This window comes from Mastigoproctus giganteus, chromosome 8 (assembly GCF_048544385.1).
Source record: "Mastigoproctus giganteus isolate SK-2022 chromosome 8, ASM4854438v1, whole genome shotgun sequence".
NCBI classification, from domain to species: domain Eukaryota; kingdom Metazoa; phylum Arthropoda; class Arachnida; order Uropygi; family Thelyphonidae; genus Mastigoproctus; species Mastigoproctus giganteus.
The window spans coordinates 20763332-20773993 of NC_143582.1; positions in this window are offsets into that span (position 1 = coordinate 20763332).

Genomic DNA, 10662 nt, shown 5'->3' on the forward strand with positions numbered 1-10662 from the left:
TTATGATTATGCAAATAATGTAAGTTATTTGCATAATCGTAACTAAGATAGTTATGTGCCATACAATGACATTTTCCAACTAATTTTTTTTTCTAAAAAATGGTGAATGCATTCTTTATTGTACCTTTTGTCCAAATTTCTCTTCAGTATGAGCCTTAGAACTCGCTCCAGAGCCCTCTACATAGGGATACTTTAATTTTAACAACCCTGTAGATAATAAGCAGAAATATATTTGAAATTTTGTGTAAACTGAAAAATGGAAGAAACTGATAAATTCATGTTTATACTTTATGCCTAAAAAAAATATATTTTTTTTTTCTGAAACAAGGGATAAAAATCACAGCATTTTTTAAGTATTTAATTTTTTTTTTTGGATCAAAGTTACACATAATAAGTATTGCAATCTATTAAGAGGAGACGAAATACTGATATTGTTCAAGTAGAATTCAAAAAACCTTTTCCAGAAATTAAAATGAAGATTTTGGTGAAATAATGAGCACTTAATCTGCTTTTAATTTCTTAAAGGATTAGAGATTATTCTCAGATGGTTCATGCTGTCCTTATGATTCCATACCCTGAATGTGAAGCTGACCATATTGTAAAGGCAGAATTACAGGAATTACTTCCTGTACCACTAAAAAAGTGGTACAGGAAGTACCACAAAACACCTGATATTCTTTAAGAAATTAAATCCAGATTACCCTCCATGCAGGTTTAAGTGCCCGCAATTTCACCAATTTCCAATTGTTGCCCCACAACTTCCTATACTACACTTGAGGGCACCACCGCTACCGGTAAACCACTGATTAAATTATTTTCCCTGGCACAGAAGTCAAGCTTACAGTTCTGTAATTATTCACTTAACCCTTTGATCCCTATTTGTAAAGAGGAGAGACATTTCAGATCTCCAGTCTCTAGGGATCTCCCCTAAATTCAAGGATCTTATTATTATTATTAGCCATATGGTGAAAGGACGCCTGAGGCTTTTGCTGCACCAGCCAAAAAATAAAAAATAAATAAAAAATTCTGAGTTCCCCTGAGTGAGTGAGTGAGAGAGAGAGAGAGAGAGAGAGTGTGGAAGGGAATCACCAAGAAAGAGAAGAATGATGATATCCAGCTCTGAACCCTGGGTGCCAAAGCCCACAGTCACCAGATGTGAGCCCCTGGGATTCTCATAATTATGGTGAAAGGTTTGCTTGCCTCTCTTGCTGTTTAATTTAATATAATTGGACAGAGTCCATCAGCTCCAGATGCCCTATTAGAAGAAATTATTACCAAATTGCTGAAGCTAATTTTAGCTTCAGCAATTTCTCTTCCACTTTCCTCTCTCTCTCTCTCTCAGCACCTCCGTAGCCAGGTGGGCAGGAGCAGCAGTGCGTAGCACACGCTTCTTGATCAGACCGGGGTTCGAGCTGTGACCACAAAATATGGAAAGGTCAGGGAATGACCACCACATATCCCCGGAGCAATATGGCCTTAGTTGCTAATGCTCCTAAAAAAAAAAACTTTCCTCTTAGTCACCATACAATCAATGATTTATCTTCCAGATAGAATTAGGTGTAATTCTGGTATCCCCATCTCTAAAAACTTCATGTCGGAATGTAAATACAAAGTATTTCAGTCTGTTGGCAACATGAATAGGATCATTGATAATTATGAAATTATCATCGTGGACCAATGTGGTTCTTCCCTTTCATCTTAGTGTTAACATAAGAAAAGGATGCCTCGCTACTTTTCTTTACATTCTTATCCAAATCGGCTATGGCATATTGGCTTCTTGCCAATCTGCTTTAGCATGCTTAACCTTTAGTAACTTGATTGCAGACTATTTCATACTATTGTTTATTTCAGACTATTTCATACCAACTATTGTTGGCTTCTATGACTTTTGATGATTTATAATCATCCCATGCATTTTTATTCTCTGCCACTAGTCTTATCAGTTCATATGACAACCATTCAGGTCTAAATCTTGAATTTAGTTGGTATAAAAAGCTTAGCAGCTTCTATGCTTCCCACAGGGTTCGGTGTTGTGTCCTCCGTTGTTTTGTATATTTATCAATGATATTGATGAAGGTATATCAAGCTTAGTGTCGAAGTTTGCAGATAATACAAAGGTTGGCAGGGTTGTTAATGACAATAATGGCATTGTGCTACTGCAACAGGATCTAGGTAATTTGGGCAGATGGGCTAAGAAATGGCAACTGAAGTTTAACCTTGACAAATGCAAAAGGACTGCATATGGTTAGAAGTAACCCCAGAGAAACGTACCAACTGTGTGGTACTACAGTTAAGGTGGTAGAAAATGAAAAAGACCTGGGAGTAATTGTGCAGTCAGATATGAAGTTTTCTGAGCAATGCAGACAGGCTGCCAGGGCAGATCAGAGGGTTTTGTCAATGATATATAGGAATTTTGCTAGCAGGGAAAAGGAGGTGATTGTCCCTCTGTATAAGGCAATGGTGAGGCCACGCCTTGAGTACTGTGAACAGGTGTGGAGGCCTCATTTTAGGAAGGATGTAGATTTGCTTGAGCGTGTACAGAGAAGGGCAACAAGATTGGTGAGGAGAATGAAGGGATCCTCTTACCAAGAGATGCTAAGTTCTGCAAATTGCAGTGGCTGGAGACTAGGCACCTGCGCGGTGATCTGATTGAGGTGTATAAGGTCTTGAATGGGTTAAGCACGCTGAATTCTGATGAGATCCTTCCACTTGTTCAGATTACGAACCTAAGGGGGCATAAATTCAAATTAAGAAAAGACAGATGTCGAATAGATGTGCGGAAATTTGCCTTTAGCCAGCAGGTGGTTAATTGCTGAAACAAACTTCCACCTGTGGAAGTTGATAGGTTAAATAAATTTAAGGAGGAACTGGACAGGCATTTGGAGGGAATGGTGTAATTTTTTTTTTTTTTTTGGCTGATGCTGCATAAGCACTTGCTTTCTTGTATCATTCACTTGCTTTCTTGCATCACATGCCACTACTACTACTACTGCTGCTACTATGCTTCCCTGAACACAGCCCATTAAGTATTCACATTTGTTAACAATATCAATTGGTCCTACTGAACAGAGGTGCCTCCGTAGCCAGGTGGGAAGGAGCAGCAGTGCGTAGCACACGCTTCTTGATTAGACCAGGGTTCGAGCCCGTCACCACCAAATACGGGGGATGCGGAAAGGTTAAGGAATGACCACCATATATACTGGAGCAATATGGCCTTAGTTGCTAATGCTCCTAAAAACCAAAAACAACAACAACAACCTACTGAACAGGGTTAAAACTGTCTAAGACCATTGTAGTTACTTCTGCAAAAGCAAAATCCATTCCCTTTACTCTTATCAGTAGTTATATCTTTAAATTAATCTCAGTAGTTATATCTATAAATCTTACATTAATTCACTATAATCACTGCCAATGGTTCCTTTATATGAAGATTCTTAATTAGCATTAGCAAAGGCACATGATGCAAGAAAGCAAGCTTATATAGCATTAGCCAAAAAAAAAAACCCTTATTTCACCCATCCACTCGCTCCAAATGTTTGTCAAGTTCTGCCTTGAATCTATTTAAGCTATCAACTTCTACAACGACAGATGGAAGTTTGTTCACCAATCAACCACCCGCTGACTAAAGGCAAACTTCTGCACATCTATCCTACATCTGTTCTTTCTTCAATTTGGATTTATGCCCTCTCAGGCGATTATTCTGAGCAAGAGGAAGAATCCCATCTGCATTGAGCATGCTCAAACCATTCAAGGCTTTATACTCCTCAATCAGATCACCTCGCAGGTGCCTAGTCTCCAGCCACTGTAATTTACAAAACTTAAGCCTTTCTTGTTGCCCTTCTCTGTACTTTTCCAACAGCTCTACATACTTCTTAAAATGAAGCCTCCAGACCTGTATACAGTACTCAAGGTGTGGCCTAACCATTGCTGTATACAAGGGGATAATCACCTCCTTATCCCTGCTAGAAAAATTCCTGTATATCATTGACAAGACACCATGAGCTACTCTTGCAGCTCATCTGCACTGCTCAGAATACTTCATATCTGCCTGTACAATTACCCCCAGGTCCTTTTCATTCTCTACCACTGTCTGTGTGGTACGACAGAGTTGATACGTTACTCTGGGATTACTGCTTCCCATATGTAGTATTTTACATTTGTCAATGTTAAACTTATGATTTATTATTATTATTATTATTATTATTATTAATAGCCATATGGTGCAAGGAAGCCTGAGGATTATGCTGCACAGGGAAAAAAAAATTCCCAAGTTACCCTGAGAGAGAGAGAGAGAGAGAGAGAGAGAGAGAGAGAGAGAGAGAGAGAGAGAGAGACAAAAGTAGAAGGGAATCACCAAGAAAGAGAAGAATGATGATATCCAGATCAGGACCCTGGGTGTGCCAAGCCCATACTCACCAGATGTGAGCACCCGCGGTTGATGTATGAGTCTTCGTTTTATATGTACATTAATGGCATAATTGTCATCTAATTCTCTAGGTAATTGATGAACCATCGTATTTACGTTAACTGGTACATTTATTATTTGTTCAATGATTCCATATTGTCCATGTTCATAATGTAAATGATGATTTTGCATAAAAGGTAATTGTGGTGATATCAAACGCTGAGTTACAACATCCAGTGGAGGCAAATGAGTAGGATATGTTGGATATATAAATCCATTTGACGTGGCCATAGTTGGTATCCATCCCTCTTTTAACAAAGTATGACATGTATTACACATCATGAAAGTACTCACTTCTTGTAAATGAAATTTATTTTGATGTAATTCCTATGGAGTTGCTAGAAATGGTTTCAAATCTAATTGAAACAATAAACGATCACAAACATTACAACTAAATCCAAATGTGTTTTTTGTACACTAGTTTTTCAAATTCACTGTCAGCTCGTGTAGACACCATAGGGATGTAATCAGGAATCTCATTATTAGCCATTTCTAATTTTGCTTTTTTTTCATGCACGATATTCCTTCATTCGTACTGCTGGAGTTTTAGATTCCTGATAAGTATCAAGCATAGCAGAAATCTGTGGTTGACAAGTATCAGGCATAGTAGAACTCTGTGGTTGAATTTGATTATTATTCGGAATAGTTTGAATTTTTAATTTTCTTTTCTTCAGTTCACGATATTCCTTCATTATTTCAGCTCAAGTTTTTTTGGGTGCAGTTTGAGACCTCCCAGGCCTATCGTGGAAGAAAGGGAACTCCTTCCCTTTCTTCCACGATATTTCTTCAAACGCTAGGCTGTTAGATTTTGGCACAGTCACTCGCATATTAATCATTATGCTGATATAACGGTATAACGATGCATGTCACTGCTCAATTGTACTTGTTGCGTATATCTGAGTTTTCCTGGGTGCATGCGTTGTACTTGTTGCATCACTGCACTTGTTGGGTACTGCACATAACAAGTACAACGCATGTGCATCGTCGTGATGATCTCTAGGCAACGTAACGCTTTTTTCCAAATAACGCGGGTAAAAACGCTTTTAACGTCAACAATGGGCCCAACACCAAACCGAGGGACACCACCAATAACATTAGTCCATGTAGAGCAGTACCCATTGATTACCACTCTGTCTTTTCCCACTCAACCACCCTTTTATCCATCGTAGCAACTTGCCCTTAATGCCATACTGCTACAATTTGTACAGTAGTCTTCCATGCGCAACAGTATCAAAAGCTTTCCTGAAATCCAAGTATATATCAAAATTTTTTTTTGCATCTAGTTCCTTTGTGACCACATCATAGGATTCGATCATATTGGTCAGACAAGACTTCCCCTTGACAAACCCATGCTGTGTCTGAATTATTACTGCTGTCTTGTCTAGATGATCCTGCAATGCTTCTTTAACCAGTGACTCCATTATTTTACCCAGAACAGAAGTCAAACTAACAGGTCTGTAATTACTCATGTCGCCCTTTGATCCCCTTCGTAAATTGGAGATACATTTGTACATCTCCAGACCGTAGGAAAATCCCCCGAGTACAAGGACGTTCTCATAATTATGGCAAAGGGTTTGCTTACTTCCTTTGCCATCTCCTTTAATATAACTGGATTAGATCCCGTCTACCCCAGGTGCCTTTCTTATATTTAACTTTCACAATTTCTCCTCCACTTTGCTCTCAGTTATTACAAAATCATTTAACACCCTGTTCGAGTTTGATAAATATCTGGCCCTCTCCTCCTTGAATGACTCCTCATGTGTGAATGTAGATGCAAAATACTCATTTAGTTTGGCAGCTATCTAAGAATGATCATCTACAGTCAAACCGTTGATATCAAGTGGACCAATCTGATTCATCCCCTTCCTTTTAGAGTTTATATAAGTAAAGAAGTCTTTGCTGTTTTTCTTTGCATTCTTTGCCAAAGATTTTTCATAATCTGCCTTCGTTTGCCTAACCTCCTTTGTGACTTGATTACAGACTAGCTTTTATCTATCGTAGGCTTCTGTGTCGCCTGACAATTTATGTGCATCCAATGCATTTTTCTTTTCTGCCACGAGTCTCATTAGTTCATCTGACAACCATTTGGGTCTAAACCTAGAGCAGCATTTCTTAGTTGCAACAAAAAGCTTAGTAGTTTCCAAAATTACTTCCTTGAAAGCTTCCCATTTAGAATTTGCTGTTGGTAACATCATCAGTTGGTCTTACTGAATAGAACCTAAAAAATCTCTGAGATCACTGTAATCGCCTTTACGAAAGCAAAAACCCTTCCCTTTACCCCTGACGGTTGTTACATCTTTAAGTAAATCCAACATCACTGTGATCACTGCCACCTAGTCATTCCTTTACCTGTAAATTCTTAATGAAAGAATAATCATTGCTGATAATCAGATCAAGAGTATTACTCCCTCTTGGTGTCTCTCTAACATGCTGCTGTAGAAAACTCATCAATAAATCCACAAAAGCCTTGCTGGTATGCGAGTGAACAACCCACAAGTTCCAGTCTATATCTGGGAAGTTAAAATCTCCCATTATAAGACACTCTGATTAAATGGCACACTATTTCTCTATATAATTGTCCATTATATTCATCAGAATCATTAGGCCTATAACAAACTCCTACCCTCATTTCTGCTTTACCAGTGCTTATGTCACACCAAACTGACTCAACATTGCACTGTCCATCTATGTTAACTAGATGCACTTCCTTAGATTTTATGTGTTTCTTAATTAAGAGCATAACTCCTCCTCCCTTTCTATTCTTTCTGTACACATTGTACTCCACAAATTCCAATTCTGCATTTCTTATATCTGAGTGGCACCACGTCTCTGATATATCCACTTTGAATGTCTTAAACAGCACTTCATATTCATCGAATTTATTTACTATACTCTAGAAAAGAATAGCAAAAGCTTAAAAAGCGGTACTCACCTTGAAATTAATCTGCGATGGTTTACTTAGGTAATGTGGTTAATGTTTAAGTTGAATTGTTAAATTAAAAAATTAAAAGGGAGGGAAGTAGGTAAAAGTTGACTGAGTTAAATGGGCGCAAGGAAACAGAAGTGTACACATCCAATCCTTGGTTGTCATCGAAATAAAAGAAAGAAGAATAATTAAAAACTATGTAAGTGAATCCGGTGAAGCCAATAGTCTTTACGAGGACTTTTGTTAGTTAGAGAATGTCTTCAGTTGGCAATGTGTGGGGAGAGAATGCGCATGGTATTTTAAGAATAAAAAATTATACTCTCGTGATGCCTTTTTTGACATGTAGGAACTTTAATCTCGAGAGGTTCCAAATTGGGGAAAGATTGAAGGGGAGTTTAGAATTTTGAGGTTAGACTGGTGCTTGTACGATTCGATAACTAGAGCTTCATATTGAAGTATTCTGTAGCTGGATTTTAGTTTAATGATGGAAATGGCAGAATCGATGAGCGGGTTGTGGTTGTGAGTCTGGGCATGAGTTGTAAGTTCTATGACAGATTGGTTAGACGTGAGACTATGGAAATGGTAGTATGCACGGGTGTTGGATGTTTTTGATGAGCCAAATTTGGTAGTGGTACTTCCGATATAACATGTGTTGCAGTTTGGTTGACAATTAATGAGGTATATAATATTATTAAGGTCGTTTGTAGAATATTTGTATGTGTCTTTATAGGTGCTGAAGAAGGATCCTAATTTGTTGTAGGTGGAAAAAACAAGGGAGATATCAGTGTTGTTAAATAGGCGTCGGAACTGTCCTGCTAGTTCATTGTGGTAAGGGAGGACTATGCGGATGTTAGTTTTATTTTTGTCTTTGGTTGGGATGTTAGATTTAATTTTATTTTTAGCGTTAAGGATTGTATTTAAAATGAGTTGGTGGGGGTAACCTCTGGATATAAATTTGTCGGTAATATACTGTATTTCATTGTGAAGGTCGGTGGGTGAGGAACTGTACTTTAGTGCATTGTGAATTTGGTTATATAAAACTGCCTTTTTAGTGTTTAGAGGGTGATGAGAAGCAAAATGTAAGTATTTACCGGTGTTTGTATTTTTCCTGAAAATTTTCGTATTTAATTTTGTGCCTGTTATATAGATAGTGAGATTAAGGAAATTTATCTGATTGTTCTGTCCAATTTCAAGGGTGAATTTAAGCCTATCATGTACAGAGTTAAGTTTTACGAAGAGGTTATTTTAGTTGTATAATGTATAATTTTAGTTCAGGGGGAAAGGGGTGTAGAATTTGGCTTTCAATGGCGGCTAGGTGGATTTCGGACAATGGGGCCGAAATCCCTAGTCCCATTGGTAAGCCATATATTTGTTGGAAGATTTTTTCGTTGAATCTAAAAAATCTTGCTTCTAATAGAAGGGTGGTGAGTTCAAGGATATGGTCTATAGAAAGGGAGGTACGTTTTGTTAAGGTATCGTCTGTTTCTAAGAACTTGCGTAAGGCTTGTAAAGTAAATGGAATATGGACATTTGGGTAAAGAGAAGTAACGTCACAGGAAGCTAGGATGTTTGTATCGGATATTGTGATATTATTAATTTTTTGAAAAGCTTGATTGGTGTTATTGATCTTGAATGTGGAAAATTTAGTAAGGGGGGTTATAATTTTGACCAGGAAGGAGGATAAATTAGCAAAAGCTGAATTGCTATAGGATACAATTGGTCTTAAAGGGTGGTCTGCTTTGTGTAACTTGATAATCCCAAACATGTGGGGGAGGATGTTATTGCGGATTCCAATTTGCTGTAGTGTGGAAAGGTTGATTTCCTTATTTTGCCTGAGTTTCCTGAGAATTATGTCGAGTTTATTTTTGAGTCTTATGATGTTATGGTTATTTACATTTACGTATGTGTTTGGATCTGCTAAGATGGATTCTAATTTTTCGGTGTAGGTGTCTTTATCTATTATAACAATCGTGTTACCTTTATCGGCTTTTTGAATAATAATGTTGGAAGTTTTACTGAGTTTGTGTAAATCCATAAGCTGTTGTTTTTTTATATTAGAGCAGGAAGAAAGTTTGGTATTAATAATACTATTTGTTTGGTGCATTAGACGCCATTTATCGGGATGATGTTCGAGTTTGGACTGGAGTTCAACAATGCAGTCTTTTATAGGGTAATGTTGATTTTTGATGGCAAAATTAAAGCCATATTCCAGGCCAGAAAGTTCAGTGGGTGTAAAAGATCTGGAAGAGAGGTTAACGGTGGTGATTTTTGCTGGGGAACGAGTCGTGAGGGAATTCCATTTTTTATTATTATGTCTTTGTATTATTTCTTGGTTGGTAGCATTAATACGTATATTGTTTTTGTTGGTGAACTCGATCCAGTCATGAGGGGTCATTTCTTTTTTAAGGTAAAATCTGAGTTGGTGTATACTATTTAAAAGGCTATATTTTTTATTATATCTCTTCCTGATTTCTTCACGGATGATCATAATAGATGTGCGGTGTACGATATGTGGATATTTTTTGCAATTATTTTTAGGAAAAAGGCGGGCAAATTTGGGGATGATATTGTGGTGGAGACATTTTTGTAAAAAGGCACTGTGTAACTTATTGGAAAAATATTTGATGAGTGTGCTAGTTAGTTGAGTTTTTTTATGATTATTAGACATGTCTAAAGGCATCGGGGAGAATAAGGAATGTGAAAAAATTAAAATTAAAATTGGAGGAGCGGTGCAGATAAGGTGTCGATTATTACCGTTAAAAATATCTTATTAAATTTGACAATACGAAATTTTTAGAAATCTTCAAGTACCGTGTTAATAGACTAGAAAAGAATAGTGAAAGCTTAAAAAGCGGTACTCACCTTGAAATTAATCTGCGATGGTTTACTTAGGTAGCGTGGTTAATGTTTAAGTTGAATTGTTAAATTAAAAAATTAAAAGGGAGGGAAGTAGGTAAAAGTTGACTGAGTTAAATGGGCGCAAGGAAACAGAAGTGTACACATCCAATCCTTGGTTGTCATCGAAATAAAAGAAAGAAGAATAATTAAAAACTATGTAAGTGAATCCGGTGAAGCCAATAGTCTTTACGAGGACTTTCGTTAGTTAGAGAACGTCTTCAGTTGGCAATGTGTGGGGAGAGAATGCGCATGGTATTTTAAGAATAAAAAATTATACTCTCGTGATGCCTTTTTTGACATGTGGGAACTTTAATCTCGAGAGGTTCCAAATTGGGGAAAGATTGAAGGAATCCAGCTACAGAATACTTCAATA